Here is a 7,203-nt window from a genome sequence, read left to right on the forward strand (position 1 = left end):
TTAATCGAACCTAAAATCACATTCACACCCCCACGTCACTCGAGTAATATACTCTAATCTATAAGAAATCTAAAAGCCAAGATCAAAAATTACCTACTATTGTATGGTACCCCTAATTTTGTTTCAATATCAAAAGGATTTTAGATTTGTAGAAAATTTTTAGAACTTGAATATACCATATATGACATCATCATCATCATGGATTCATTGGTGCCAAAGTTAATTGATGAGACCGAACACATAACCATCTTCTCGTATTTTTGTGTGTGACCGTCTCACATTAAATTTCACGTTCCACCACATCGTCACGTTTTCTTTTACTACCTTTTGTCTTCACCACCATCAGACATAACCGTCGTCATAACTACTTTATCATTTTCTCTTTCATCCAACTCATCGCTGCTAGTATTACTACTAGAGGAACAAGTACAAGAACAACTCGGCCCGCCCAAACTATCCCCAAACGACTTCACCCTGCCAGCAGCCGGCATGGCCAAAAACGTCGGTTTCTCCTCGCCGGCCATGATCACCAATATACTATTTTCATAGGCCGCTGCCTTCGTCTCTGCAACCTTCACCTTCTCATCGCCGGCCTCGTCGCCGGAATTCTCGCCGGAGTCGAAGTTGCCGGAGAGCTTCCAGTATGAACAAGCGAGAATTAGCAAAGCGAAAGCGATGAGGCCGAGCATGGCAGCTAGGCCGCCAAATAAGTACGGTACTGGCGACTTCCAGCCTGTTGTTGCCGCTGACGACAAAGAAGGGTGATTTTGATAATTTGGTGGAAGTGCTGCCTCTGATGCAAATGCACCTGATTTTGTTACTATGTGTACTACTTCAAATGTTCTTCCTGTTCTCATTTTTTTTTTGTTTTTTTAAATGAATATTTAGGTGATGATTTTTTGTTTTGGAGAAAGAGGGTGATGGTTTGGTTTAGTAGGAGAAAAGAAGATTAGTTGAGGGGTGAGTAATGGGTGAAGGCAGAATGGTGATGGTATTTATAGGCACAAATAAGATTATACATCAGGTTGTATACAAAGCGTGACAGACAATCAAGTATAAGAATCCAGAACTACGTGTATTCTTTTCGAAAGCTAATTTAAATTTTATGTTTTTAATGTGTAAATAAATGAACTTAATACTTTTTAATAAAGCTCATATTCTTTAATATAAAGCTCGGATACTTTGACACAAAGCTCAGGTTCAACACCGTACAACATATACAACTGGTTGTACAGTCCATAAATTGATTTATAGGGGATGGTACCTCTATCTACATAAGTTTTTTCTTGGCTTTTGATTGGCTACTGAGTTTTAACATGTAGGTTCCCCCATGTTTTTTATTCTATTTAATTACCCTCTCCTCAATCTAATTCTTTTTCTATTCATATTTTAATTACTTATATTAAAACATAAGTTTATAAGTTAAAATGTCACAATTTACATAAAATGTTGCAATTTACATACATTCAACGGGTCTAACATGTCAAATATCTTTAATATAATTCTAATAAAATACGGTTGTATATTATCTGATATTCAAATCTAATATTTATCAAATATTCGAATCTCCAAATATGGATTATTTATATTGTCACGGTATTGAACACTTAATCACGCTCACTTATATATTCATGTATCTAATGATAGCGTCTGCTATTACGACCCGTGCATTTTTTGCACGGGTATAAAACTAGTATTTTGTAAAGGAGAGTGTCATGACTCATGAGTCTTATTGTAAAATCGTCTTATGTTAAATTAGTGGAAGAATAATCATAAAACACCTTAATAATTAGGAAAACGGAAAAAGAAAACTTGAAAAAGTAACCGTTAATATATGAAATGCCTCGCGATAAAATTGATATTAGAATACATATATGAGTAGTTACTAACCGCCTTATAAGAGAATTAATGTTAAAAGAAAAAGAGGTATATTTATTAATCCACTATTATGTATTACGAGTAATTTTGAATTTTTGATATGGTATGAGAATCTCATACGCTAATAATTATTGGTAAAAAAATTTTCTGGTAAGCTCTATATATATATGTTTTTCAAATAACCCTTTATCACGGATAATAATGCTTTTATTTAGTAGTCGTTACATAGTGATGGTAACTGTCTTATATTTGGTAATGACCAATTTATTATTTTTAGTACCGTTTTATTTTTAATTATGAACTAGAACTAGAACTTACTATACGTTTTTCATAAGACTTACTCAATAGTCAATACCGTGTAGTGTGTACTCTCGACACACATCAAATTAAATGAGAGGCTTATGGTTCTAATGTCTAGCAACTCCAATGGACAACTACACTACACTGTAGCTTGATTTGCCACATCGGTTTTTCAAGTTACGCTGCGTTTCGACTACGTACCGCTCCAACGAGATACTACAACAACTTATAACTTCTATGGGTCTACGTTCTTATTTCCATCCAATGAGATAATTTCACTTTTATTTTTATTAAAGCAAACTATATAGCTTGACAAAGCTACCATGCTTGTAAACTACACTCATTTTTTCCATCTCCAATAGTAAGTTCCAAGCTCTATATTTTTCAAATATTGCAATCAGATCCTTAAGAGGAACCGTTGGAAATGCTCTAAGAGCATCTCCAATGGACAACCACAAGATAGAGTAGCTTAGTTTGTCAAGACGGGTTTTTAAGCTAATTTGCTTTTCGACTACATACCGCTCCAATGGTTGGCTACAACACTTACTAGTTTTATGGGTCCCACATTAAAATTTTCCACCAATAAAAAATTTTACTTTTTATTTTTTTTAATCCAAGCTACATGCTTGGTAGAGCTACAATGCTCAAAAGCTACACCCATTTTTTCATAATCCAATGGTAAGCTACTTGTTTCCTATTTTACAAATATTGCAAACAAGTCACTTTTACAAACCATTGGAGTTGCTCAAAAGGTTAAACCATTAAATCACTCGCGTTTTCTGATACTCCCTCCATTCAACTCCACACTACCACTTTCTTTTTTCACGTTTGCCAACGCGTCTTTTACGCACTAAATATCGTTAGTTTCGTATTTGCAAAAAATATAAAAGTTAGATATTTTTAATGTGCTCGTAAAGACGAATCAAACAAGATCCCGCATGAATATATTTCTACTTATGTACTGAGAGAAAATTAAAATTGAATGTTTAATTGTGAATAGTATGTAAAATAGAAAGTGGTAGTGTGGAGTTGAATGGAGGGAGTATGTTTTCCCATCTCGATTATTTATTTACATTTGATAATTAATTTATGTAAAAAATATTTCAATTAAAAGATAAATAAATAAATGAGGGGATCGAACAAGTAAACCGTTGGGGGTGATAATTGTCAGTTGCTTGATTTAGAGGAAATGGATCCGGGGTGATCGTGGGATGAGTTGAGAAAGTTGAGATATTTGTGAATGTTGTGGCCTAGATGGGTGATGTCATCTTTCATTAGTTAAGCAAATTAAGAGTTCTCCCTCGAAAAAAGAAAGTGCTTCTTTTTGGGTAAATATGATTATTTATTCTATTTTAAAGACATCAACTAGTTTCGTTACCCGTGCAATGCACGGAATATTTATATTTTTGTCATTATATATTCTATTTTAAGGACATCTTATTGACTAAAGTTGTTGGAAAAAAAATCTGTATGAAATGGTAAGTTTTCATGAAATGTTTTGGTTAGATTGCTTCTAAAAAATATGGGCAGTCTTGTCACTTGTATAAGATAGTTCTACATAAAAAAAAAAGTGTAAAACGGATCCAAACATAAGAAAAGGTAATTAATAAAGACAACTATTAAAATGACCCGTTTTATAATAATCTTGTTCAAGGTCGCCTTATACAAGTAAATGGGTCAAGAGTTGTTGTTTGGTGGACTTTTATTTATAAAATAGGTAATGAATATGAGGGATGATGAAGAGTTGTTGTTTGATTGTCTTTTCTTTACTTTTATTTTTTTTATTTTTAAAAATGTGTTGTTGATGATGTGGAGGGTAAATGAGCACAAATAGGATTATACATCCAGTTATACCATAACCATTATACAACAAAGGTATAAGAATCCAAGTTTATATGTATTTTTTTTGACCTAATTCAAAGTTCATGTTTTTAATGTGTAAATGGATGAGCTTAATACTTTCTAATAAAGCTCATATTCTTTAACATAAAGCTCGGATACTTTATCACAAAGCTCAGATTGTACACCGTACAACATATATAACTAGTTGTATAGTCCATGAATTGGTAAATGAGTGAATAAGGGATAAATGTTGATGTGGCAAAAAGTTGGATGTTAAGCTTGTGTTTTAATTATTATATATAGATTATTGTTGTACTACTATCTTACTCGTAATAATTTAGGACAATTATTTATTAGTTACTCCGTAGATGATATAATTAATCATTTTACCTACTACAACAAGTAGTGTAACTGTGATCTATTTAGCAAGCTTTTATTTTAGTAAGTGGATTATACATCCGATGTACTACCACCAGTTTTATATTTTTTTTTTACAACGATAAACTGATATGAATAAAAGAAAGTCAATATAACAATTAGTTACATATTACCCATTTTCAAATGGGTTGGCAAGGGAAACTTCTAAACTACTCGACATCCAATTAGTTAAACTAAACATCGAAATAGACCAAAGAGAACCAACTAGACGACATTTCTTGAATGGTGGGAAGTAACCATTGAACTGAATTGGGTATTTTTCGCACCTTTTGGCCTTCCTTAGGACAGTAGTAGTCTTGGTGTACCTGGAAAAAGAAGATAAATGTATGACAGAAACTGAAGCTCTTTTCTTCCAATTAATAGTGGGCCGAGCCACTTGACCACGAGCAATGAAACGACTGTCTTTACGGCAGACTTGCTCACCCCTAACTGCTTCAAATTAAACTGGACAATAGAGATCTTACTAGCATAAGAAGTGTCTGGAGAAAGGCGTTTCTTCTTATCTGTTCGAACAAAGCATTCCTCTTGAGTTAACTCTTCTTCCGCATAAAAATAATCAGATTTCAGATGACAAACCTCAGGCACAGGAACCGTTGCCTCCTTTTGACTGGCTATGTTCCTGCAAAGGAACTGAAGTGGGAACTGCTGCTTCCCATGACATATCATCATGGAGAGTTCCCGGCTGGATAGAAGTTTTTTGAGTGAGGGGGCGAACTCTCAAGATCTCGGATCTGCGGTGAAAAAACTCTACATTTTTCCCGAGCATCAAGTTATTGTAGGCATAAGCCGGAAGTTGTAGCTTCTTGTGGGCGTGGTTTTTGTTGGTGAAGACAAACTGGGATTGTTCTGAAGTAGAAACAGTGGAAGTAGTAGTATCATTACTACCTTTAGCTTCAACTGGCGAGGACGAGCAACAGTTATCAGTCATGCAATCCATCACCTCAGGCACCTCAGGCCTAGTGACTAAATTGACGTGATCACCACCAACATCAGCACATTCCTCCACCGCACAAAGAATATCACATTTCTCAATGACTTCAGGACTAGAAACATAATTCTTACCTCTCTTGTTTATGGCCAAAGTGTCGAATTGTAAAGCGACCCGCTTTCCATTAAGATTGATGGCTAATTGGTCAACCAAAGAATAGAGCTCGCGGTTGACGTCCTTATTACTCGGTTCAATTTTCAGAGCAGACTCAAAGTCTTCAAGAGCTTTAGTTAGAGAATTCAAATGCTTGAACGGTAAGCCTCTACGTTATAGGGCTTTAACATTAGATGGTTCAAAATTTAAGACGAAGTTACAATACATCACAGCCTTAGTGTAATTTGAAAGCTTTAGCTCACAAAAAGCTAAATTTAGGATAGTGGAAAAAGCAAGGAAGAAGCCATGGTTTGATTGAATAAGGGTGGAAGACTAAGAAAACATTGAAACTTGAGAGCTAACTTGTAGTGAAGGGCAATTGAAGATATATTACCTTTCTTAAAGAGGTCATTACCCCTATCTTTTAGCAGATTAACAACGGGAATGGATGCCCTCCCCCTCCAATTCCATGATCAACTTAGCAAAAACTTCATCATCAGCACTATTATCATTGGACAGGATTAAATCACAAAGATTAAAAAGGATAAATTGGTAATCCATGGAGAGAAAAGACTACTACGACCAATCCATCCCCATATCACCGACACAAGCAAACCTCCGACTCAAGGACTTGATCATGGGCATCACCAACCAACAAACAAATAAAACCTCCTAACTCCGACGAAAGATAACAATAAAATTTTTGGGGAACCGTACCAGCAACATATTCAAGTGTATGGTCACTGCTTAGAAAGATCAAGAAACAAAATTGGAAAAATCAACACATAATCAAAGATATGAATATGACAGAGTAGAACATCTGAAGCTAGACATCACTTTTCCAGAAAAAAATGAACTTTTGAAAGATGATCAAGTCTCAATTATAAAGATCAGCTAACCACAAATTAGAAAACACAAAACAGATAGATTTGGGACTAAAGAGCAAAGAGTTCCCTTGAAAAAATGGTAATTGCAGCAACACAAATCAAAAGATGATAAAATTAGAAATTGGAAGCCTTAAGTATAAAGATACCAAAGAAAGGACACAAAGTATATTAGGGATAAACTGAAGGAAAAGTAGATCTATATACTTTCATATTCATATATGTTTTAATTTAATTTGTCATAAAATTAATGATTGATCTTATGCATGCAAACATTAAAACAAAATAAGGAAGAAACATTGTTCTTACATTGTGATTTTCGGTTTAATGGGCACAAGAGAGATCACCTTTCTCTCTTGTTCTTGAGCTTTCCCTTTTGGATGAACTAAGACCCAAGTGTAGGATCTCTCCCAAGGATTTATACCCAAAGCTTACTCTTAATTAAAATTAATACTATGAATACTAGATAATATTAATTTTGTAGAAAATTGACCCAAAAATATTATGGAACACTTAATATTTTCGGTTTTGGGAGGAGGAAAAATGGGAGCTTATTATCTCTCTAAAACTCAAAGAATTAGAATAATGAAGAATGAATTTATCACACAAAACATTTTGTGTATATAAGATAAAATAAGAGGAAAAATTATGTAATGTGTATAACATTTTGTGTATAAAACATTTGCGTGGTTAAAACTTGGCCATTGAAGATATCGGTATATCAATCTTTGCAACTCGATCATAACTAGTATGTTACTATGATTCATTTAGGCTCTTAAG

The 7,203-nt window shown here is 34.1% G+C and overlaps 1 long non-coding RNA gene across 1 annotated transcript; it reads right to left on the reverse strand.

The window, feature by feature from the left end:
* Positions 1-4,397: 4,397 nt before the first annotated feature.
* On the reverse strand, positions 4,398-6,600 carry LOC141600051 (uncharacterized). Its single transcript, XR_012524110.1, has 2 exons — positions 5,035-6,600; positions 4,398-4,961 (listed from the first exon to the last, which is right to left on the reverse strand). It is a non-coding gene; the product is annotated as an uncharacterized LOC141600051 (long non-coding RNA).
* Positions 6,601-7,203: the final 603 nt, after the last annotated feature.

Source organism: Silene latifolia, chromosome 9 (genome assembly GCF_048544455.1).
Source record: "Silene latifolia isolate original U9 population chromosome 9, ASM4854445v1, whole genome shotgun sequence".
Classification (NCBI taxonomy): Eukaryota; Viridiplantae; Streptophyta; class Magnoliopsida; order Caryophyllales; family Caryophyllaceae; genus Silene; species Silene latifolia.